The 26967-nt window shown below is 44.2% G+C and overlaps 1 protein-coding gene across 1 annotated transcript in view; it reads left to right on the top strand.

Annotated features, from left to right (window-relative positions):
- The window catches only part of LOC308075364 (C-type lectin domain family 4 member C-like), a 598318-nt gene that overhangs the window by 171149 nt on the left and 400202 nt on the right, over positions 1-26967 (top strand). The gene's annotated exons all lie outside the window — the stretch shown is intronic.

Below are 26967 nucleotides of genomic sequence, written 5' to 3'. Positions count from 1 at the left end.
CATCCAGCATTAAGGTGGGTGCCTCTCTCTCTCTCTCTCTCTCTCTCTCTCTCTCTCTCTCTCTCTCTCTCTCTCTCTCAACAGGATTATTAACGGTACAGACAAAGGTTATGCTAAAACGATAACACAAAATGCCCCAGGGTTTTCTTTCCATTGTGGTCCATTGTACTCAATGCATCAGTAATACATTCAATACCATACCATACCATACCATACCATACCAACAGCAATCCACCCACTAAGACACAGTTAGGCTTCAACAGGCCGGCCTGAGACCGCTCCCCCATAACAACACCTTCCTGTTCAGATAAACACTGTTCAGGTTGACTACCGGATCAGAAACCCAATAATGGTATATCCCAGTCTACTAAATCAGTAGTTCTCAAACCTCAAGGACAAGGAAACCTCAAGGACCCCCCCCCCCAAAAAAAAATTACCCCCATCTGAAAATGCTTTGTGCCAGGTACCCCCAAAAGAGTGTGTTATGAGGTGGTGCCATGGTTTTGCACTTTTTCTGTTTTTCATGTGTCTATGAGGTTGATAGAACTTCATTAAGCCCCCTGGTGGTGTTTTTATGGTGCTTCTCTGACTATTTTGAGTTTCTACCTGGAGGCTGAAACCTTGAGGGTCAAACGTGCCAATAGAGAAACAGCCCTTTAGTGACATAGTAAAAATATACCCTCCCCCTCATTATCATAACACAACAGGTGTGGGCATGAGGAGGGGGAGGGACTAGGACAGGTGGGTGGTGCTAAGGTGGTGGAGGAGGTGCTAAGGTGAGAACCAGGTATAATTAATGAAAAGGAGGCATGTCCCCATAAAAACACAATTTTAACAATGTCTGTACACAATGTCTGTACACAAAAAAAATCTTCCTCCTAGTATAACCATAATACCTGATGATTATGTTTTAGGGGGGGGGAATCACTGAAAATCAGGGCACCCCGTCTTTAAAAAAAAAACGTGACGTGCCGTGAGCTTGTATATCTGCAATTTTTTGAGAACCGCTGTTCTAAACCACAGTTCCTGAGAGTTTTCTGAAAAACGTAATGTCTGGTATAATCGTTTTGTTTATTTTGGTATAATAATCATTTGGTACTGTACGTCCATCTTTTATTCTAACTCGCGGCGTGACTAGCGAGACTAAACTAATTGAATGGCATTAAGTGGGGAATAAAAACAATGTGACGCCAACCGGAACCAACCACCGGAACCACTTCTTTTTTTCTTTTTCTAAACCGGATTCCTCCGAGGTGGAAAGCCTGGTGACGTGAGGTTAATGGCGTGCCATTCTCTTGTCACTCTGTACGAGGTTAATGGCGTGCCATTCTCTTGTCACTCTGAAAAGACGTACTGCACTGTAAAAGACAGCTTTGGCAGCAAAGCTCCTGGCGTGTCGCTGCCTATCACTTCGACTACCATCCACTGCTTTGATGATTTTGTGAGCTTCGCTGATGCAACGTCCCTCATACGCAGTGGAGGAAAAAGTACTCAAATGTTTTACTTAAGTAAAAGTACCAATACTGCAATTTAGAAATACTCTACAAGTAAAAGTCCAGAATTCAAAATGTACTTGAGTAAAAGTACAAAAGTATTGGCATCAAAATGTACTTAAAGTACCAAAAGTAAAAGTACTAAAATATTAGAAAATAGCAGATCTACAAGTTCACAACGTGTCGCATGGCGACGCGTTGTGAGCTTGTAGATCTGCTATGTTCAAAAAGCCTAGGTATAAAATAGGGCTAAAGTGGTTAATGTGTTTCATAATATAATAAGGTATATCTCAAAAGTAACTAGTAACTAAAGTTTTTAAATAATTGTAGTGGAGTAAAAGTATAATATTTACCTCTGAGATGTAGTGGAGTAGAAGTAAAAGTAATGGAAATTGGAAATACTTAAGTAAAGTACAAATACCTCAAAATGTTATTTAAGTACAGTACTTAAGTAAATGTACTTAGTTACTTTCCACCACTGCTCTTACGAGCCTGTTGGGCGGCAATCCACCGATGCACTGCGCCGTCCTCAACAACCCTTTCTACTACACATCATCAACAACAGGTTTTGCACTTGTAAAGACGTGGGTGGAATTGTACTCTTGTACAAGCATCCCATTCATAGCTTCCAGGAAAGGTAAGAAGTAGCAACACATTGAAGTAAGTCAATATGATTTATAAAGCACCTTTCCAAACAATGTGACAAAGTGGAACAATAATTAAAACAAGTTTAAATTCTAGGCAAGATTCTAGGCAACTTCAGAGATAAAAAAAAAGAAAACAAATCCCCGACCACCAGGGGGTGACGCAGGGGGGACTTCTGAACGGGTCATGCCGAAAATAGGTTGCTTTATTCGGATACAATGCGTGTCACTGCCCGCCCCTGCCGGTTCTCTGAATTGTTATTTTTAAATAGGCTCTGTCATGATTCATTGACCACATATATGAAGTTAAACAACTAAATTCTATCCAAACGATATCTTAAAAGTAAATTCTGTGCCTCAAAAAAGAAGTTTGAGAGCGTTTTAAAGTTTTAAAACCCCCCAAAAAATAGCGCATAGACAAGATGGCTGCCGCTCGTTTTTGCTCGGGTGCACTCAGGCTGGACTCGATTCCATTCGGTTTCACTTGAACTCGCCACCTGATTGGCCAACCTTCGCTGTCAATCACAGAACATTGAGCGAGGACGCTGATAGGACAGTTCACACGGGCACGGACGCGCACATGCGTGCGTTCATTTACGTCCCGGACAGAGCCGGATGTCAAAACATAAATAGTAGGGAAAATACGGATTTCAGAAAGAGGACTGTGTTTCAATGCACACTTTTTCTTCATATATATTTATAAATTTAGGCTTAAAGTTACCTAGAATCCCTTTAAAACAGAGTATAATAACACAATAGAGTAATAATACAATACAACAAGGACTAAAGCAAAAACATTGGCCTGTACAAGTGAGTCGGGTAAAAACTGCTAATGATTTTCCACTAGATGGCGCTGTTATCTCGCCTACGGGTCACCGTTGGGGTCCCTGTGAAGGAGAGGAGCAGCTTGTCACGTGATTGCAAAACAAACAGCCCGTTCTCTCCCTTGTAATTCGATCTGGAGGAGTCCACGACTATGGAACGGCTGATCGCGGCAGCTCACTTTTTTCCGATTCTACGAGACTCGGATATGTCTTTTTAAAGCGATCGGGGGATCGATCATACTGGAGATAAATATTATATGATTTTTTTGAAAGTTGAGCGAAAACACTGGAAAATGGCTGTGGTGTGGCAAAATGATGTTTTATTTCTGGCAATCAAAGAGTTAACATGCTCTTAGAACCGTCGACTGACTCAGCATTTTTTAAAGCCAAAGGTGTAGAGCGTTCCACAGTGTAGGAGCAGTCACTGCAAAGGCCCCGGCTCACCCTCTGTCTTGAGCTTGGTCACGGGTATCTCCAGAAGGCCTTTGTCAGAGGCCCTGAGGGATCTCACAATGTTCTATAGGGGGGGCAGTAGGTCAGTGATATGAAGCTAAATAGAACTGGGAGGAAAACAGGTTCTTACTGTGAGAACCACTGAGCTAGCTGTTTTATTCCAACATTTACAAGGTTTATGTCAGGGGCGTCAATTGGGTATGGCAAGGTATGGCAGGTGCCATACCTTGGCTCCAGGTAGCCTCGGTCCCAGACTCACTCTTCTGCGAAAAGAAGAGCCTGGTCACGACCTAAAGCAGCGAGTGTCTAGGAAGTGGGTAGGATTTCTACCGTACGCGTTTCCCCCGGAAACTATATTTTTTGACCAATCGCAACACTTGTTTAATTCACGGAGAATGTTAACAGATTTATAAAGCATCAACGCCATTTCCTTGGGCGGTACTTCTGGGGGGGGGGGGGGGGGAGAAAACAAAGAAAAACTAACATGAATAGTAGCCTAAAACAGGTGTAAGCATTGTGTTTGTATTGTGTTATAGGTATAATGCGTTTTCTATGCATTTCGAGGGTTTTGGGGGGTTTTGACCCCCCCTAATAAATTTCGACCGCACGGCTTTAATAATAATAATACATTTTATTTGTATTGCTTTTTGCTTTTCCAGGATAGGTGTCCCTTATTTTGATCTCTGGGAGTTGTCAACCATAACCTTGCCATACCTTAGCCTTTTCTGAGCTGACGCTATTGGTTTGTATCTTCCATTTGTCACTCTTGAGATGAAATCACAGAGGTAACCTAAACGTCCGTTTGGTTATATCTGTGATTTCATCTCAAAGGTTGTCCTTGTATCTGACAGGAGGCCATGGAGAGGATCATATATACACTCAACGTGATTTAACCCATTAAGACCTGAGGCCGATTCTAAAAATGTTTTCTAAATCCTAACAGTTTTTTTTAAAACAAATATTCAAAAAAATGTATATAAAAAATACAAAATATCTCAACGTATTTAGTTCCAGGGACCCCCCTCCCCCCAGAATCAAAATCAATCAAAAATATATATATATTCAAAGATTTGCACAAATGTTTACGATTTTTCAAAAATAGCAGATCTACAAGCTCATAGCGCGGCACTCGGTGCCGCACTATGAGCTTGTAAATAAAAAAATGACAGCGATGCGTTCCCGGTCTTAATGGGTTAAATTCCACACGTCAACAACACGCTTTGTTGACACGAAGGTCGTTATAGAAACGCATGTCCCTGCGTGACCGACCCGACCCCCCGGGGGGCGCTATAGATAGTGTTGTTTTTGTCAGCTTCACTGAGCAGGTGTGATGGGCAGCAGAGACAGACAGGTCCAGGAGGAGAGCTTGTTATGGAAGCTGTCTTCCTTTCTTTTTCTTTTCTTCTTTTTTTTTTTTACAGTGCAGTTCATCTTGTCAAAGTGACAGGATGATGATGATGATGATGATGATGATGGCAACACTGTATCAACCTCCATTCTACTGACCTCAACCGCAGAGCAATGCAGAGTAGTGATGTGCATATCGATACTTGTCGATATATCGATCGATTGTCTGAATATCGTTTGGTATCGATATTTAAAAAAAAATATCGATATGTTTTATTTACTTCCGTTTCCGGTTTACAGCCATTTCCGGTTCCGTTTCTGGTAATTCCATTTCCGGTGTACGGCCATTTCCGGTACGTCCGTTTCCGGTTTACGGTAATTTCCGGTTCAGTTTCCGGTTTGGTTCGGTTTCCGGTTCCGGTTCCAGTATCGGTATCGGTATCGGAAAATCGCCCCCAAAAATATCGGTATCGTATCGAATTGAACAAATGTGGTATCGGCACATCACTAATGCAGAGGTGGACGTGTCTCACCTGAAGATGAGACTATATGTCTATGTTCTACATCTGGTACAGTGCTGGACTGGTACTGTACTTAAGTAAAACATCTGAGTACTTTATTTGAGAATTGAGAATTCAAACCAAATTTAAAGGAGTAGTTCACCCCCCAACAAATGTTATTTTCTATCAATTACACACCCCATGAAGCCTTGAATTCATGGAGATTGTTCTTTTTTTTTTTTGTCGCATTCCTGAGACAATAATTACAAGAAATAAACCTTGTAAATGTTGGAATAAAACAGCTATGTCTCAGTGGTTCTCACAGTGGGGTCATTTTAACAACAGTATGGGGGGGGGGGGGGTTCCTGTCACAGAATATATTAACACTTTAAACTCTATTTGGTTGACTGGAGTCCCTCAGAGCTCTCTGCTAGAGTCTGTTATTGTGGGGAAAGCATTCGCAGGGAGACAGCCCATCGACAAGAAGCTCACAACTGGGAAAGATATGAATTATTACATTATAAAACATACATTAACCACTTTAGCCCTATTTTATGCACAGGCTATTGAAAATAGCAGATCTACGAGCGTGTAGATTGGCTAGTTTCAAACATTTTAGTATTTTTACTTTTGGGAGGCTACTTTGTACATTTTGATACCAATACTTTTGTACTTTTACTCCAGTAAATAACGGGGTACTCCTACATTGCAGTATTGATACTTTTACTTAAGTAAAACATTACTTTTCCCACCAATGCTGGCATTCAGGTGGAGTGCTTCCAAGCTGATCTTCTTTTACAGTGTCTGTGCGTGCGTGCGTGCGTGCGTGCGTGCGTGCGTGCGTGCGTGCGTGTACTGTAATTCCCTCAGTGACATCATTTGTGAAAAGGTGTCGCTATTAGCAGTCTCACCATGTGCTGCTGAGTGGGTTCTGAGTTCTCCCTGTGTGTGTGTGTGTGTGTGTGTGTGTGTGTGTGTGTGTGTGTGTGTGTGTGTGTGTGTGTGTGTGTGTGTGTGTGTGTGTGTGTGTGTGTGTGTGTGTGTGTGTGTGTGTGTGTGTGTGTGTGTGTGTGTGTGTGTGTGTGTGTCTCTTAGAGAGTTGAAGGTCAGGGAAAGGAGAGAGTTGCATCACACACACGTCACTCAAAGAGGCAGAGAGAGAGAGAGAGAGAGAGAGAGAGAGAGAGAGAGAGAGAGAGAGAGAGAGAGAGAGAGAGAGAGAGAGAGATGAGGGACAGACAGACAGACAGACAGAGTAAGACAGACAGACAGACAGACAGACAGACAGACAGAGGAGAGCATCAGAACATCACAGAAAGGAGCAGAGACGTATGGAAACAAGACGAGAGACACATACCTCCAACTGAGAGAGAGAGAGAGGACGAGAGACACATACCTCCAACTGAGAGAGAGAGAAAGAGAGAGGACGAGAGACACCCACCTCCAACTGAGAGAGAGAGAGAGAGAGATAGGACGAGAGACACCCACCTCCAACTGAGAGAGAGAGACGACAAGAGACACACACCTCCAACTGAGAGAGAGAGAGGATGAGAGACACACACCTCCAACTGAGAGAGAGAGAGGATGAGAGACACACACCTCCAACTGAGAGAGAGAGAGAGAGGACGAGAGACACACACCTCCAACTGAGAGAGAGAGAGGACGAGAGACACACACCTCCAACTGAGAGAGAGAGAGGACGAGAGACACACACCTCCAACTGAGAGAGAGAGAGGACGAGAGACACACACCTCCAACTGAGAGAGAGAGAGGACGAGAGACACACACCTCCAACTGAGAGAGAGAGAGGACGAGAGACACACACCTCCAACTGAGAGAGAGAGAGAGAGAGAGAGAGGACAAGAGACACACACCTCCAACTGAGAGAGAGAGAGAGGACGAGAGACACACACCTCCAACTGAGAGAGAGAGAGGACGAGAGACACACACCTCCAACTGAGAGAGAGAGAGGACGAGAGACAAACACCTCCAACTGAGAGAGAGAGAGAGGACGAGAGACACACACCTCCAACTGAGAGAGAGAGAGGACGAGAGACACACACCTCCAACTGAGAGAGAGAGAGGACGAGAGACACACACCTCCAACTGAGAGAGAGAGAGGACGAGAGACACACACCTCCAACTGAGAGAGAGAGAGGACGAGAGACACACACCTCCAGCTGAGAAAGAGAGAGAGAGAGAGGACGAGAGACACACACCTCCAACTGAGAGAGAGAGAGAGAGAGAGAGGACGAGAGACACACACCTCCAACTTGAGAGAGAGAGAGAGAGAGAGAGAGAGAGGACGAGAGACACACACCTCCAACTGAGAGAGAGAGAGAGAGAGAGAGGACGAGAGACACACACCTCCAACTTGAGAGAGAGAGAGAGAGAGGACGAGAGACACACACCTCCAACTTGAGAGAGAGAGAGAGAGAGAGGACGAGAGACACACACCTCCAACTGAGAGAGAGAGAGGACGAGAGACACACACCTCCAACTGAGAGAGAGAGAGGACGAGAGACACACACCTCCAACTGAGAGAGAGAGAGGACGAGAGACACACACCTCCAACTGAGAGAGAGAGAGAGAGAGAGGACGAGAGACACACACCTCCAACTGAGAGAGAGAGAGAGAGAGAGAGAGAGAGAGAGAGAGAGAGAGAGGACGAGAGACACACCTCCAACTGAGAGAGAGAGAGGACGAGAGACACACACCTCCAACTGAGAGAGAGAGAGAGAGAGAGAGAGAGAGGACGAGAGACACACACCTCCAACTTGAGAGAGAGAGAGAGAGAGAGAGGACGAGAGACACACACCTCCAACTGAGAGAGAGAGAGGACGAGAGACACACACCTCCAACTGAGAGAGAGAGAGAGAGAGAGGACGAGAGACACACACCTCCAACTTGAGAGAGAGAGAGAGAGAGAGGACGAGAGACACACACCTCCAACTGAGAGAGAGAGAGAGAGAGAGAGAGAGAGAGAGAGAGAGAGAGAGAGAGAGAGAGAGAGAGAGAGGAGAGAGAGAGAGAGACAGACACACACCTCCAACTGAGAGAGAGAGAGAGAGAGAGAGAGAGAGAGAGAGAGAGAGAGAGAGAGAGAGAGAGAGAGAGAGAGAGAGAGAGAGAGAGAGAGAGAGAGAGAAGATGACTGAGGATGACTGACAATTCTTGGAAGAGCCTCTTCAAAAGACACACACACACTTAAGCCTTAAACATCAGATTTGTTTCTCTGATAAATGTGAGTGTGTTATTTAGATTTTTGCTTTTTTGTGCTGTGTGTGTGTGTGTGTGTGTGTGTGTGTGTGTGTGTGTGTGTGTGTGTGTGTGTGTGTGTGTGTGTGTGTGTGTGTGTGTGTGTGTGTGTGTGTGTGTGTGCGTGTGTGCGTGTGTGCGTGGCTGCTTTTACCACTACCAATATACTGGAAAACACTTCTAAATACTTCCAAGTATCTGGTGAGAAGGATCAAGGAATCATGCTGGAACTATACATGGCTGTATCACAGCTTTACATGAACTCCCACAGACCTGTTATCTGCTATGATGTCAGTTCTATTGGAACGCACCTTATTTATGTTTCAACATGAACATCAGGTGAATTTCCAGGACACTTTCATCAAATGCAGCTAAAAATAAACATTCTACATGTGGAACCACCGCACATTCTAAGACGGTTGGAATTATAGTGACTTGTTTTCAGCACCTCGGACAGCGACTGTGTGCACATGTTTCAAATGCAAATAAAGTGCAGTTGTCCAACTAGTATTCACACCAAAGACATACATACATACATACATACATACATACATACATACATACATACATACATACATACATACATACATACATACATACATACATACATACATACATACATACATACATACATACATACTGTTAGACCAATTCAAAACACACACACACACACACACACACACACACACACACACACACACACCTGAGATTCAATTCAATTCACACTTCTAACGCTCCTAACGTGTGAATCAAGCTGTTTGTGCTTCAAATTTGCTATATTGTACAAACATACAATAGTGTAAAGACATAATGGTATATCAGCACCTACAAATCGTGTTTTCAATGTGTTTTGCCACTGTAAGGGTCCAGCTCTTGCCGCCCCGAGCGTGCACGCACGAGCACGCACGAGCACGAACGAGCACGAACGAGTTGCCTCACCGCCCCTCAACTTCTCCGCGCGTCCCAAATAATGGCCCGCCTCTCATTGAAACTTAATTACATGGGCGCATCAGCCGCTCGCCGTCTGAAACTACCTTTAAGCTTCCTTTTAAACAATCTAATCTATGTAAAACAATGACATGTCCCTTCAATGAATGAAGACGCGTCATCAGTGCCCATACCCTAGGTGGGGTTGGCGAAAGGGTCTTGGACAAATGACATCAACGTGCGACGGGCATTGCCCCTATTGAGTGAAAGATGAACTATTTCTAAAATAAATACAATATTAAAGGTGTTTTTACATTTTAGTTATAGAGGACAATTATAATGTACTGTATTAAGGCATATTTGGCTTATTAGCGAGGGATCCTTTTAACAAATAAACGTTTTGTTTTAACCAAAACATATGACTTACCCTACCTTTAATATCCTTCTTTGATGTTTATCGTTCACAATTGTAAAATTGTAAAATTGTAGCGAGTGGCAGACTGTCCGTCCACCCGACTGACCTGGCTGACTGATTCACCTGATAGCTGAGAGATTGTCTGTCTGTCTGTCTGACTGATCTGTGGTGTGTGTGTGTGTGTGTGTGTGTGTGTGTGTGTGTGTGTGTGTGTGTGTGTGTGTGTGTGTGTGTGTGTGTGTGTGTGTGTGTGTGTGTGTGTGTGTGTGTGTGTGTGTGTGTGTGTGTGTAAAGGTGTCCTAAGGTGAAGGATGATGGATGTGTGAACACATCAGGAGCAGAGCAGTGAATCCCCAGCCAGAGGAAGCTGACAGCAGAACAGTGTGTTGATGTGTTGATGTGTTGATGTGTCCACAGAGCAGTGGTTCTCAGACATTTCCACGTCAAGGACCCCCTAAATGATAAGTATTTGGCCGCGGACCCCCATCTCCGAACATATGTTGTTCCAGGGACCCCCCAGAAGCAAAGATTTGAGTAAAACATTTTCGCTTTAAAAACATAAAAGCAAACATTTATTTGCTAAAATATATATTCAGAGATTTTCAGAATTTTTCAAAAATAGCAGATCTACAAGCTCATAGCGCGGCACTCGGTGCCGCGCTATGAGCTTGTAGATCTGCTATTTTTGAATAGCCAAAGTATAAACCATGGATAAAGGGGTTAAAATGATTGAGACGTTTTAATTAACTTATTTAGCTGGGGACCCCCTGGTACCCCGCCAAGGACCCCTGGGGGTCCCCGGACCCCACTTTGAGAACCAATGCTGTACTGTACTACAACATAACCCAGTGTCCAAGAAACGGCAAACGGGTGACTTATCTAGGGAGACGGATTTGACCAAACGTCAAAGGTTTGACTTTCAGGGGGTTCTCCCCGACAGCAACGTTGACTTTAGGGAGGATATGAGTTATGATTCTGTCCCTATATCGCATACATTGGGCAACTGGCGGCCCGGGGGCCACATGCGGCCCCCACCTTCACTTAATGCGGCCCGCAGGTTAATATCAGAATACTGATATATTATTGATTTCAGCTGTTATGATTCCAAACATGCAAACATGACCCACTTTAATTACTTCAGTCTATATTAGTAGCTTTAATGACTAGTATTACAATCGTCTTTTTTATATCCAATGTATTTGTATTTAAAGAGGTGGTGCCATGGTTTTGCACTTTTTCTGTTTTTCATGTGTCTATGAGGTTGATAGAACTTCATTAAGCCCCCTGGTGGTGTTTTTATGGTGTTTTATGTCTTCTCTGACTATTTTGAGTTTCTTCCTGGAGGCTGAAACCTTGAGGGTCAAACGTGCCAATAGAGAAACAGCGCTTTAGTGACATAGTAAAAACATACCCTCCCCCTCATTATCATAACACAACAGGTGTGGGCATGAGGAGGAGGAGGGACTAGGACAGGTGGGTGGTGCTAAGGTGGTGGAGGAGGTGCTAAGGTGAGAACCAGGTATACTTAATGAACTGGAGGCGTGTCCACATAAAAACATAATTTTAATAATTTCCGTACACTTTTTTGAAAAAAATCTTCCTCCTAGTATAACCATAATACCTGATGATTATGTTTTAGGGGGGGGGGGGGGATCACTGAAAATCACGGCACCCCGTCTTTAAGTACATAAAGTTAACATAAGTATAACTAAATGCATTTGAAATTTAAAATAAATAAATAGAAATTCAAAAATAGCAACAAAAAAAAAAGATCTGGATTCCAATTCAAAATAGCAAAAATAGCAGATCTACAAGCTCATAACGTGTCGCACTGCGTCGCGTTATAAGCTTGTAGATCGGCTATTTTTGCTACTTTTGTGTGACATAGAATGGCACTCACTCCAGAGTGCCACATTGCATATACTGTCTCTCCGTATTTTAACTTTTTTCGCGGAAATATAGTGGCTCTCTCCATCATCAAAGTTGCATCACCGCTGCTGTATCGGGACATTGACTTGAACAGTGCTGAGTCGGCTGATAAGAGGACTTGGTAGCGCTCGGCACTGAGCCACTCCCTCGCTAGAGTCGGCCTCGCTAGAGTCGGCGCCTCTCGTGGCTCAAGTCCGCTCTAGACGGAGCGCCTCCGTCGTTTTAACAGTTTTCTGGTTTTACGTCTTGGGTTTGAGAACGGCACTTCCACATTCCTGGAGTGTGGAAGTGACACCGTCCCGGGCACATAAGATCAACAAATATAAAACACTAAGGCCATGTTTAGACGACAACGTAGAATAAAGGGAAGTTGAATATTATTGTATTTCTCCGCAGACCCCCATCTGAATTAATATATATGTTACAGGGACATTGGCATTCCAGGAAAAATGGAAAAAGGAGCGCTTGTTTTCACCACCCACCCAGGCAATTCTGTATAACCAACACTAGAGGGCAATGAATGCAAGCCACATGCATGCACATGCGCATGCACACGCACACATGTGTGTCGTCGTGGACACTGGATAGTAACCATAGACTGTAACCCATGAAAAGATCTATTCTCCCCCTATCGGTTCACAACTCGGACGGCGCTGATTCGACTAGCAGCCCTTCGGCCGGTCGGCGCGGGCACTCGCGCCTGGAGGCACGAGGGCGCGCCTCCTCGGCCTCAAGCTCTGCTGAGTCGGCGCGCCTCCGTCATGGACAATAACTATTATCACGTGTGCGTGTGAACGCGAGTTCAGCGTTCCCCTAGCGTAGCTTCCTGGTTGCTATGTGAGAGGGGACAACAAAAGCCAGGTCGGCCTCGCATCAAAGCCCCGCCTCGCGCCTCCTCCTCCTCGCGCCGCCTCGTATCAAAGCCCTGCTTTGACTCCCGCTTGGGACATTACTTTTTTAAACAACCGCGGACTACTTTTTTTCGGCGATATAGTATAGTTTTGGACCATGACGGAGTCGCGCCGACTCAGCAGATCTTGAGGTCGAGGAGGCGCGCCCGAGCGCCTCCAGTTACTTTGTTGCGAACGCAGCGGAAGGAGGCGCGCAAGTGGAGCTTACTATGAAACCGTGCTCGGGTTGTGTCTCTGTATCTCTGTGTGCACTGCCTGTGTGCAGCTCCTCTGAGATAAAATGTCCAATTTAGACGTACCATACATCAAATGAAAGGTCTTTGAAAACTGAACACACCTGTCAAGGTTGCGTTTAAGCCCGCCCCTTCCCCGGAAGCCACGCCCCGGAGAAGGCTCCTAAAAACTCCCCATTGAAACCCCATGTTAAATTAAAAGTGCCCGAATCGCTCCCAAACTTTTTCTACCCCCCCTAAGTGGGGGTCTACGAACAAATACTTCGGGCTCGGATTTTGGCTCCGCCCCCCGGAAGTGGGTGAAACAGGCACTTCAAACACTTTGTTGAATTGTTCAAAAACATTCAAAGTTTTTTTTTGGTGAATTTGTATTTTTCTAAGATGCTCCTTTTAACTTTTTTTGTATTTTGTTTAATTTTTTTTATTGCTTACTTTTTTTTAAAATATTATATTTATTTTATTTTTTTTGCGTTCGCTTCCCGCGTTCGCGCGTCTTACTTGTAGATTTAGATTATTATTACAAAAGATACATTTAACCACTTAAGCTCTGTATACATTTTGGCCATTTGAACATAGCCGATCTACAAGCTCGCGACGCATTGTGAGCTTGTAGATCGGCTATTTTCAAAAGATGTTTATACATTTTGAACTTGTGAAATGGGACATTCTGCACAATGAGTACTTTTACTTTTGGTACACACTTTTGTACTTTTACTCAAGTACATTTAGAATTTTGGACTTTTCCTTGCAACAGAGTATTTCTATATTGCAGTATTGATACTTTTACTTAAGTAAAACAATTTAGTACTTTTTCCATGACTGGCCTCAAAAAGAAAAAGGGGAAAAAGCCAAAAATAGGTGGCAGTGAATGCCACCTCCTTTCTATGGGAAAGTAAATACAAACGTCTGTGTGTGTGTGTGTGTGTGTGCGTGCGTACGTGCGTGCGTGCGTGCGTGCGTGCGTGCGTATATGATGGATATCTGTGTGGCAGGTGTGTAGAAGGTGATGGATGGATGCCATTTCTCCTGTAGAGACACATCAAACATTACCCAGACGACCCAACAAAAAAAAAACAACATAAAACAAAACCCCAAAACAAAACATATCCTGTATTAGTATCTGATGACTCCGATGACAGAGAGTACTTCTGAAGGGCTGAAGCGCTGCTCCGGCAACTTGTCACATTTTTATGTCAACATGGAGGTGATGTGAGTTCCCCTGACACAGTGGTGTAAAGTAGTGCATTTACTCAAGTACTGTTAGTACTTAAGTACAGTTTTGAGGATTCTATTTTTACTTTACTGGATTATTTCCAATTTTCAATACTTTTACTTCTACTCCACTACATCTCAGAGACAAATATTGTACTCTTTACTCCACTACAATTATTTGAAAACTTTAGTTACAAGTTTACACTTTGTACATTTGGATTATTATTACAAAAGACACTACTTATATAATATTTCGGCCATTTGATAATAGCCGATCTACAAGCTCACAATGTGACGCATGCAACCTTTCTGTCTGTCCGTGTGACCTGTCCATCTGTCCCTCTGTAGTTCACGTATCTTGAGAACTAGCCTGGTTCCAAACCATAGACCCCGCCCACTCTCTGAGTGGACTGCCCAAGCCCCCAGGACCCAGTGGTTTCATTGAAGCCAAATGGACATGCTGGCCATTTGAGGTACTGCAGCTTAAAAACCGAGCGAAAACGGTTTCGACCAATGGGCTCGACACACGAGCTTGCGCACGGGGCTGCGCGCTTCTGTGACGTAAAAACGTGTCACAGAAGTGACGCACAGAAGCCCCAAATAGGCCTCGCCCACCACGTGTCACAACCAGGAAGAAGGGGTGATTTCGGCCCATGCGCTGTGTGAGCAACTCAATGCAAGTGGATGGGAGGGGATTTCGGGTGCCCTCTATTATTTTTTAACTCTATGGGACTGCCTCTTGGTCCATGGTGTTCAAATGTGAGCCTAGGATATCTTCCATACCAAAATGTACCGTCCAATGAGAGTTGGAGGTGGCGGTGGGTCTAACGACAAGCCAATCAGCGAATATCTGCTAAAGCCAGATGTAGGCGGATCCGTGGATCTCTTGTGATTGGTTTAGGGGAATTCGAATCCCCTCGAATCCCCTCCTTGTAATCGCCGACACTGCAGCCAATTTCAGCCTGAGGCTCCACGCAGCAACACCGACCAACTTCAAACTCAGTGAGGGAGTGTGGTGCCTCCCATATATGGGCGTACCCACATATGGACATATACTGATAACATCAGGGATCACCATAAGAGGCATAAAAAGCACACAGGCAGGCAGACAGTAAGATAGGCAGACACCAGTGGTGTAAAGTAACTAGGTACATTTACTCAAGTCCTGTACTTTATTACAATTGTGATACCAAGCTCGCACACAGACACACACAAACAGTAGTTTAGCTGCTCGCACACAGACAGACACAAACAGTAGTTTAGCTGCTCGCACACAGACACACACAAACAGTAGTTTAGCTGCTCGCACGCAGACACACACAAACAGTAGTTTAGCTGCTCGCACACTAGCCTGAGGCTACGAGCTCAATCCATGGTCTTGAAGGGCGGACCCAAACACAGCCGCCTGGATTTGTGCGTGGCTTCCTATTGCTTCACCAATCTATGTCCCCGCCTCCCCTCCCCTCCCCCCCTCGGCCTGTGCACGGAGCACGCTGACGTCACCAAATTTAGAGCGACGCCCCTCTGCACTCTGATTGGTTAGGAGATAACAAGGTCCAAGACCATCGTTCCTGCATCGGTCCCCCAGGCTTTTTTTCTTTTGTAACAAAAAAAAGCCTGGGTTTCCGAGGCTACTCGCACACAGACACACACAAACAGTAGTTTAGCTGCTCGCACACAGACAGACACAAACAGTAGTTTAGCTGCTCGCACACAGACACACACAAACAGTAGTTTAGCTGCTCGCACACAGACAGACACAAACAGTAGTTTAGCTGCTCGCACACACACAGACACACACAAACAGTAGTTTAGCTGCTCGCACACAGACACACACACAAACAGTAGTTTAGCTGCTCACACACAGACACACACACAAACAGTAGTTTAGCTGCTCGCACACAGACAGACACAAACAGTAGTTTAGCTGCTCGCACACAGACAGACACAAACAGTAGTTTAGCTGCTCACACACAGACACACACACAAACAGTAGTTTAGCTGCTCGCACACAGACAGACAAACAGTAGTTTAGCTGCTCACACACAGACACACACAAACAGTAGTTTAGCTGCTCCCACACAGACACACACAAACAGTAGTTTAGCTGCTCGCACACAGACACAAACAGTAGTTTAGCTGCTCGCACACAGACAGACACAAACAGTAGTTTAGCTGCTCGCACACAGACAGACACAAACAGTAGTTTAGCTGCTCGCACACACACAGACACACACAAACAGTAGTTTAGCTGCTCGCACACAGACACACACAAACAGTAGTTTAGCTGCTCGCACACAGACACAAACAGTAGTTTAGCTGCTCGCACACAGACAGACACAAACAGTAGTTTAGCTGCTCGCACACAGACAGACACAAACAGTAGTTTAGCTGCTCGCACACACACAGACACACACAAACAGTAGTTTAGCTGCTCGCACACAGACAGACACAAACAGTAGTTTAGCTGCTCGCACACAGACAGACACAAACAGTAGTTTAGCTGCTCGCACACAGACAGACAAACAGTAGTTTAGCTGCTCGCACACAGACACACACAAACAGTAGTTTAGCTGCTCGCACACAGACACACACAAACAGTAGTTTAGCTGCTCGCACACAGACACAAACAGTAGTTTAGCTGCTCGCACACAGACACACACAAACAGTAGTTTAGCTGCTCGCACACAGACAGACACAAACAGTAGTTTAGCTGCTCGCACACAGACACACACAAACAGTAGTTTAGCTGCTCGCACACAGACACAAACAGTAGTTTAGCTGCTCGCACACAGACACACACAAACAGTAGTTTAGCTGCTCGCACACAGACAGACACAAACAGTAGTTTAGCTGCTCGCACACAGACACACACAAACAGTAGTTTAGCTGCTCGCACACAGACACACACAAACAGTAGTTTAGCTGCTCGCACACAGACACACACAAACAGTAGTTTAGCTGCTCGCACACAGACACACACAAACAGTAGTTTAGCTGCTCGCACACAGACACACACAAACAGTAGTTTAGCTGCTCTCACACAGACACACACAAACAGTAGTTTAGCTGCTCTCACACAGATAGACACAAACAGTAGTTTAGCTGCTCGCACACAGACAGACACAAACAGTAGTTTAGCTGCTCTCACACAGATAGACACAAACAGTAGTTTAGCTGCTCGCACACAGACAGACACAAACAGTAGTTTAGCTGCTCGCACACAGACACACACAAACAGTAGTTTAGCTGCTCGCACACAGACACACACAAACAGTAGTTTAGCTGCTTGCACACAGACACACACAAACAGTAGTTTAGCTGCTCGCACACAGACAGACACAAACAGTAGTTTAGCTGCTCGCACACAGACACACACAAACAGTAGTTTAGCTACTCGCACACAGACACACACAAACAGTAGTTTAGCTGCTCGCACACAGACACACACAAACAGTAGTTTAGCTGCTCTCACACAGATAGACACAAACAGTAGTTTAGCTGCTCGCACACAGACACACACAAACAGTAGTTTAGCTGCTCGCACACAGACACACACAAACAGTAGTTTAGCTGCTCCCACACAGACACACACACACACACACACACACACACACAAACAGTAGTTTAGCTGCTCGCACACAGACACACACACACACACACACACACACACACACACACAAACAGTAGTTTAGCTGCTCGCACACAGACACACACACACACACACACACACACACACACAAACAGTAGTTTAGCTGCTCGCACACAGACACACACACACACACACACACACACACACACAAACAGTAGTTTAGCTGCTCGCACACAGACACACACACACACACACACACACACACACACAAACAGTAGTTTAGCTGCTCTCACACAGATAGACACAAACAGTAGTTTAGCTGCTCGCACACAGACACACACAAACAGTAGTTTAGCTGCTCGCACACAGACACACACAAACAGTAGTTTAGCTGCTCCCACACAGACACACACACACACACACACACACAAACAGTAGTTTAGCTGCTCGCACACAGACACACACACACACACACACACACACACACACAAACAGTAGTTTAGCTGCTCGCACACAGACACACACACACACACACACACACAAACAGTAGTTTAGCTGCTCGCACACACACACACACACACACACACACACACACACACACAAACAGTAGTTTAGCTGCTCGCACACAGACACACACACACACACACACACACACAAACAGTAGTTTAGCTGCTCGCACACAGACAGACAAACAGTAGTTTAGCTGCTCGCACACAGACACACACAAACAGTAGTTTAGCTGCTCGCACACAGACACACACACACACACACACACACACACACACACACACACACACACACACACACACACACACACACACACACACAAACAGTAGTTTAGCTGCTCGCACACAGACACACACACACACACACACACACACACACACACACACACACACACACACACACACACACAAACAGTAGTTTAGCTGCTCTCACACAGACACACACAAACAGTAGTTTAGCTGCTCGCACACAGACAAACACAAACAGTAGTTTAGCTGCTCGCACACAGACACACACAAACAGTAGTTTAGCTGCTCGCACACAGACAGACACAAACAGTAGTTTAGCTGCTCGCACACAGACACACACACAAACAGTAGTTTAGCTGCTCGCACACACACACAAACAGTAGTTTAGCTGCTCGCACACACACACACACACAAACAGTAGTTTAGCTGCTCGCACACAGACACACACAAACAAACAGTAGTTTAGCTGCTCGCACACATACACACACAAACAGTAGTTTAGCTGCTCGCACACAGACACACACAAACAGTAGTTTAGCTGCTCGCACACAGACACACACAAACAGTAGTTTAGCTGCTCGCACACAGACACACACAAACAGTAGTTTAGCTGCTCGCACACAGACACACACAAACAGTAGTTTAGCTGCTCTCACACAGACACACACAAACAGTAGTTTAGCTGCTCGCACACAGACACACACAAACAGTAGTTTAGCTGCTTGCACACAGACACACACAAACAGTAGTTTAGCTGCTCGCACACAGACACACACAAACAGTAGTTTAGCTGCTCGCACACAGACACACACAAACAGTAGTTTAGCTGCTCGCACACAGACACACACAAACAGTAGTTTAGCTGCTCGCACACAGACAGACACAAACAGTAGTTTAGCTGCTCGCACACAGACAAACACAAACAGTAGTTTAGCTGCTCGCACACAGACACACACAAACAGTAGTTTAGCTGCTCGCACACAGACACACACAAACAGTAGTTTAGCTGCTCGCACACAGACACACACAAACAGTAGTTTAGCTGCTCGCACACAGACACACACACACACACACACAAACAGTAGTTTAGCTGCTCACACACAGACAGACAAACAGTAGCTTAGCTGCTCGCACACAGACACACACAAACAGTAGTTTAGCTGCTCACACACAGACACACACAAACAGTAGTTTAGCTGCTCTCACACAGACACACACAAACAGTAGTTTAGCTGCTCACACACAGACAGACACAAACAGTAGTTTAGCTGCTCGCAAACAGACACACACAAACAGTAGTTTAGCTGCTCACACACAGACAGACACAAACAGTAGTTTAGCTGCTCGCAAACAGACACACACAAACAGTAGTTTAGCTGCTCGCACACAGACACACACAAACAGTAGTTTAGCTGCTCGCACACAGACAGACAAACAGTAGTTTAGCTGCTCGCACACAGACAGACACAAACAGTAGTTTAGCTGCTCGCACACAGACAAACACAAACAGTAGTTTAGCTGCTCGCACACAGACACACACAAACAGTAGTTTAGCTGCTCGCACACAGACACACACAAACAGTAGTTTAGCTGCTCGCACACAGACACACACAAACAGTAGTTTAGCTGCTCGCACACAGACAGACACAAACAGTAGTTTAGCTGCTCGCACACAGACACACACAAACAGTAGTTTAGCTGCTCGCACACAGACAGACACAAACAGTAGTTTAGCTACTCGCACACAGACAGACACAAACAGTAGTTTAGCTGCTCGCACACAGACACACACAAACAGTAGTTTAGCTGCTCGCACACAGACACACACAAACAGTAGTTTAGCTGCTCGCACACAGACACACAAACAGTAGTTTAGCTGCTCGCACACAGACACACACAAACAGTAGTTTAGCTGCTCGCACACAGACACACACAAACAGTAGTTTAGCTGCTCGCACACAGACACACACAAACAGTAGTTTAGCTACTCGCACACAGACAGACACAAACAGTAGTTTAGCTGCTCGCACACAGACAGACACAAACAGTAGTTTAGCTGCTCGCACACAGACACAAACAAACAGTAGTTTAGCTGCTCGCACACAGACAGACACAAACAGTAGTTTAGCTGCTCGCACACAGACACACACAAACAGTAGTTTAGCTACTCGCACACAGACAGACACAAACAGTAGTTTAGCTGCTCGCACACAGACAGACACAAACAGTAGTTTAGCTGCTCGCACACAGACACAAACAAACAGTAGTTTAGCTGCTCCCACACAGACACACACAAACAGTAGTTTAGCTGCTCGCACACAGACAGACACAAACAGTAGTTTAGCTGCTCGCACACAGACAGACACAAACAGTAGTTTAGCTGCTCGCACACAGACAGACACAAACAGTAGTTTAGCTGCTCGCACACAGACAGACACAAACAGTAGTTTAGCTGCTCGCACACAGACACACACAAACAGTAGTTTAGCTGCTCGCACACAGACAGACACAAACAGTAGTTTAGCTGCTCGCACACAGACAGACACAAACAGTAGTTTAGCTGCTCGCACACAGACACACACACACACAAACAGTAGTTTAGCTGCTCGCACACAGACACACACACAAACAGTATAGTTTAGCTGCTCGCACACAGACACACACACACACAAACAGTAGTTTAGCTGCTCGCACACAGACACAGACAAACAGTAGTTTAGCTGCTCGCACACAGACAGACACAAACAGTAGTTTAGCTGCTCGCACACAGACACACACACAAACAGTAGTTTAGCTGCTCGCACACAGACACAAACAGTAGTTTAGCTGCTCGCACACAGACAGACACAAACAGTAGTTTAGCTGCTCGCACACAGACAGACACAAACAGTAGTTTAACTGCTCGCACACAGACACACACAACCAGTAGTTTAGCTGCTCGCACACAGACACACACAAACAGTAGTTTAGCTGCTCCCACACAGACACACACAAACAGTAGTTTAGCTGCTCGCACACAGACACACACAAACAGTAGTTTAGCTGCTCGCACACAGACACACACACAAACAGTAGTTTAGCTGCTCGCACACAGACACACACAAACAGTAGTTTAGCTGCTCGCACACAGACACAAACAGTAGTTTAGCTGCTCGCACACAGACAGACACAAACAGTAGTTTAGCTGCTCGCACACAGACAGACACAAACAGTAGTTTAGCTGCTCGCACACAGACACACACAACCAGTAGTTTAGCTGCTCGCACACAGACACACACAAACAGTAGTTTAGCTGCTCCCACACAGACACACACAAACAGTAGTTTAGCTGCTCGCACACAGACACACACAAACAGTAGTTTAGCTGCTCGCACACAGACACACACAAACAGTAGTTTAGCTGCTCGCACACAGACACACACAAACAGTAGTTTAGCTGCTCGCACACAGACACACACAAACAGTAGTTTAGCTGCTCGCACAGACACACAAACAGTAGTTTAGCTGCTCACACACAGACAGACACAAACAGTAGTTTAGCTGCTCACACACAGACACACACAAACAGTAGTTTAGCTGCTCGCACACAGAAACAGTCACCTGTGTGTCCAGTCTCAATGTTGGTAAACAAATAATTGGTCTCTAGGGTAGGTACCCTCACAAAAAAAACATGCAGTAATCCTGGTTCTATACTGCCTGATGGAGGGGAAAGGAACTGGTTGGAATAACATGTTCCTTCCTATGTCCTCCTTCATATGTCTGTTCATGTTTTCAATGGAAACCACATGAGAAGGTCATGATCTATCACTGATGAACGTATTATAAAAGTTTACTGTTTCTAATTGAATTAATGTCACTTTAAAATCACCTATACGACTCAACAGTAAGACGTAGACATTCCTCAGAACTTTCATCTAAAAAGAACCTTCATATGTCTGTTCATTTTTTCAATGGAAACCACATTAGAAGGTCTTGATCTATATTATAAATGTTTACTGTTCCTAATTGAATTAATGTCTCTTTAAAATCACCTATATTATAAAACTTTAATGTGCCAATTTATAAAATGTATAACAATCAGAACCATAACATTGTATGTCTGAGTTATATTAAAGAGGTGGTGCCATGGTTTTGCACTTTTTCTGTTTTTCATGTGTCTATGAGGTTGATAGAACTTCATTAAGCCCCCTGGTGGTGTTTTTATGGTGTTTTATGTCTTCTCTGACTATTTTGAGTTTCTACCTGGAGGCTGAAACCTTGAGGGTCAAACTTGCCAATAGTAAAAATATACCCTCCCCCTCATTATCATAACACAACAGGTGTGGGCATGAGGAGGAGGAGGGACTAGGACAGGTGGGTGGTGCTAAGTTGGTGGAGGAGGTGCTAAGGTGAGAACCAGGTATACTTAATGAACTGGAGGCGTGTCCACATAAAAACATAATTTTAACAATTTCTGTACACTTTTTTGAAAAAAATCTTCCTCCTAGTATAACCATAATACCTGATGATTATGTTTTAGGGGGGGAAATATCACTGAAAATCACGGCACCCCGTCTTTAAAGACATAAAGGTCACGTACCTGCAGCAGTAATTATTTATACTGTAAAAAAAACGGTAATGCAGACCAAAAAGAAAACACAAAAGTGTTGCTTTTGAAATTAAATGCAGTATTGTATCTGACCCAATCTTAATCAAACAAAATAATAATTAAATTCCATTAAATGATCAGCACACTTTATCACACTTTTTTTAAAACTTTTTTTTAAATTAAGAATGATCAAACTCAGTACTTTAGTCCCGCAAACGCAAAGTTATTTTAAATGTCTCCAAAGAGTAAAGTTTCCTTAAAGTAATCCAAAAGTATTGTAGATCTTCTATTTTCCGAGAATCCAATACTCCGCAAAGTCATCAAATAAAAAGGCAATGCATTGCATAAACAAGTATATTCCTCACCCCACCTTTACTTCAAGTCAGGAGAACTTTGTCCAAAAGCTCTGACTGGCTTCAGAGCTAAACCCTCAGAAATGTTCCTCGACCAAACTTCTCTCCTTCCAGATCCCAAAGTTCTCCGGCCACACTATTCAGTGGTTTTTCAATTCCTGATTTTGGTTTAGTTTAGGCTTACAAGAGTCTCTCTCTCAAACCAACCCGATCTCCAGAGGAAACGTTCTCTTTGAACGTTTTTAAAGTTTTTGAAATTCCGTGAATAGACACGGAAAAACCCGAAATTCCGTGCATAGCCGCCTCGCATCTCCCCCATTGTGACTAAACCATGACGGAGGTGCGCAGTCACAGGCGAACTGTCACCCCGTGAAGGACCACCGAGGGAGCTAAGGCGACCGAGTTGCCGTCCTGAAGGGTGTGACGTTCGCCTGTGCCTACTCAGCGCCGTTTGAGTTATGTACCGATAGGCACAGAATCGTACATTTTGTTGTGGGGACTGCTTGCGACTGGTTACGCCCACCGTGGGACTCGCCGTACATATGCACGCAATTTCGGGGTTTCTAGGCGACTATCCACGGAATGAAGTGCACTGGATCCGTGCAATGTTACGGAGATCTCTGGAGATCAGGCTGCTCAAACACCACCAAACACATTTTTTTTTATATCTAAAAGGGAACCCCCCGCCGCCTCACTTCCTCCACTTTTATAGCTGTTCCTGATACCTCACTTCCTGTGGAACTCTTGCTACATTTTTTCCCACAGCTCCCCCTATGAGTGAACCATGTCAACAGAAAATGAATCATAATGGCCATAATCACCGTACACAAAACAAAACATTTTTCCGTACACTACATTTAGGTGTTAAATATTCAACCATATTTTAACCAATATATTCCCCTGTTTTCACCAAGTATGCTGTTTCTTGTGTATCGTTGTCTTTCAATACTCATCATACCTGGACAGGAAATATATTATTTCACACATTTATGTGGCATCCACAAATTTGGAGAAATCTCACTTCAAAAACCCCTGTAAGAATCAACTCAAAGACATTTCTCAGAACTTTGAACTTTCATCTATGAAGACCTTCATACTGTATGTATGTTCATTTTTTCAATGGAAACCACATGAGAAGGTCATGATCTATCAATGGATATAATACATTTTACTGTTCCAAATTGGAGAAATCTCACTTTAAAAACACCTATATGACTCAACTCATAGACATAGTACCGAAGTCCTGACATCACCATGGGTTGCGGAAGTAATTTCTCTATGGAGAATAAGATTGGGTCATCTTAGAATCGTCTCATATAAGAATTGTGGCCCAAAAATAAACAAACAGTCTCTGCGATATTGTCAGGGAGGTGGCTCTTATATCGTCACTCATATTTGATACAGTCTGTTTCTGGCGAAAATGTAACTAATTCGGCACTTTCTCAATGCTATTCTCAGGGCAGCTTAAATGATATACATACAACAACATTAATCTGCTGCTCTTAGGGCAGTTTCTCAATGCCGGTCTCAGGGCAGCTTATACTATTCTACAGGTATATATATGCAAGCGTATAGCCTTCTACAGGTATATATATGCAAGCGTATAGCCTTCTACAGGTATATATATGCAACAATGTTAATTTGCCGCTCTCAGGGCACTTTCTCAATTTTGCTCTCAGAGCAGCTGTGCCTTCACAGCAGAATGTTCCTTAATAGCTTGTAGCTATTTTTGAAAATGATTAAAAACACTGCAATTCAAGGCAGAGAAGTTTCACTTGTTAAATTAGCAGACTAGCTATGGTAACATTCGCTAGCTACAGTAGCTAACATTAGCTAAATGAAATTAGCTAATGCTAAGTTGCTAGCTAGAACTTAGCACTTGCTAAATTTAGTTAGCTAGCAAACGTCAGCATATTAATGTTGACGTTTAACTACCAACATGGCAGCTGTACGGAAAGTTTTTGTTTCATAAAAATCCACCGTAGACATGTTATGGGGACCGTACCTAACCTAAACCTAACCCTAACCCTAACCTTAGTGGGGGAACATAGGTCCGGGGAACATAGGTATGACCCCCATGTTATGAGATTCAACATAGGTAGGGAACGAAAACTACACCAGAAGTCTTTAGTGCATTTTCTGCAAAAACAAGCAACCAAGAGTATACCTAGCGCTAAGGTAAAAGTGCAATATATCAGCTACCTATTTCCTTAAACAGATGAGACAAAATAGCTAAATCAAATGAGCATGAGCTAAAACAAATAAGTGTATCGACTAAACACTTATTTGTTTTAGCTCATGCTCATTTGATTTAGCTATTTGGAGTCGCTTTGGATAAAAGCGTCTGCTAAATGACTGTAATGTAATGTAATGTAATGAGCTACTTTCTGTCAATACATTCCATGCAGGTGATTATTTTCTAGGTGTCAGAGTTTGGAAGCGCTCGTTCTCAATAACTCAAAGTCCTGCTGCCTCACGCATTATGGGACATTTAGAAACAGGTGGTACGCAGGGCCGGTGAGTGATTTACAATAAGCGCTTCCAAACTCCAACGCTCCATGCTGCTCAATGTTCTGCCACTCAGCCTAGGTGAGGGGGGCGTGTCCCGGTGGGAAAGTGACTCATGCATTCTCTCTGCTGGGTTTTGGTTTTGTGTCAGGTCCTGTGTTTGTGAGGCTGAGTTATGTTTCAGTTGTTTGGTCATTGGGGAGCATCTTTATAGTCTCTGACCCCCCCGGTCTCTGGTATGACCCGACTGGGGATTGAACCCTGACCTCCCGACCCCAGGACGGACACTCTAACCACAAGGTCAAACATTTTTAACTAAAATCTTTGCTGGTGGGTCCTCCCTGGAACGACATATTTTGATGGGGGCTTGACATGAAAAAGTTTGAGCACCACTGACATAGCAACGATAGTTTTTCAGGAAAATTAAGACATTTGTTGAGACGTTTGACAGTTACAAATATTTGCTTTCAAAATGTATACATTCAAAGATTTGCACGCATTTTCAAGATTAAAATGAAATAGCAGATCTACAAGCTCATACCCCGGCACAGAGTGCCGGGGTATGAGCTTGTAGAGTTGCTATTTTTGAAAGCCAAAGACATCTAAAATGACACAGATGCGTTCCCGGTCTGGGTTAAACGTAGGAAGCGCAGAACATCACACAGACCCTAAAATAATTGGAAAATGCATTTAATATATAATATTAATATTTATCCCTTATTAAAATTGGCTTAATGGGAGGGCTGGCCGGGTGGACGGGCGGCCCTCTGACGTCACTCTGACTCATCAGCAATAACCATAAGTTCCAAAGGCAGCTACGCCCAAATATGGAGTGTAGCTGGGTTAACCACAAGGCTAACACAGTGGTTCTCAAATGTTTCGTGCCGAGGACAACACAAATTGATATGTATGTGGCCGCGGACCCTCACCTGAAAATATGTTGTGCTAGGGACCCCCAGAAGCAAAGATTTGTGTTACAAATGTTCCCTTTTAAAAAAAAAAGATTTAAAGATTTTTCAAGATTA

The sequence above is a fragment of the Gymnoscopelus braueri genome, assembly GCF_963280865.1.
Source record: "Gymnoscopelus braueri genome assembly, chromosome: 19".
NCBI classification, from domain to species: Eukaryota; Metazoa; Chordata; class Actinopteri; order Myctophiformes; family Myctophidae; genus Gymnoscopelus; species Gymnoscopelus braueri.
Note: the sequence above shows the minus strand (reverse complement) of the source record. Positions and strands in the feature narration are given on the sequence as shown.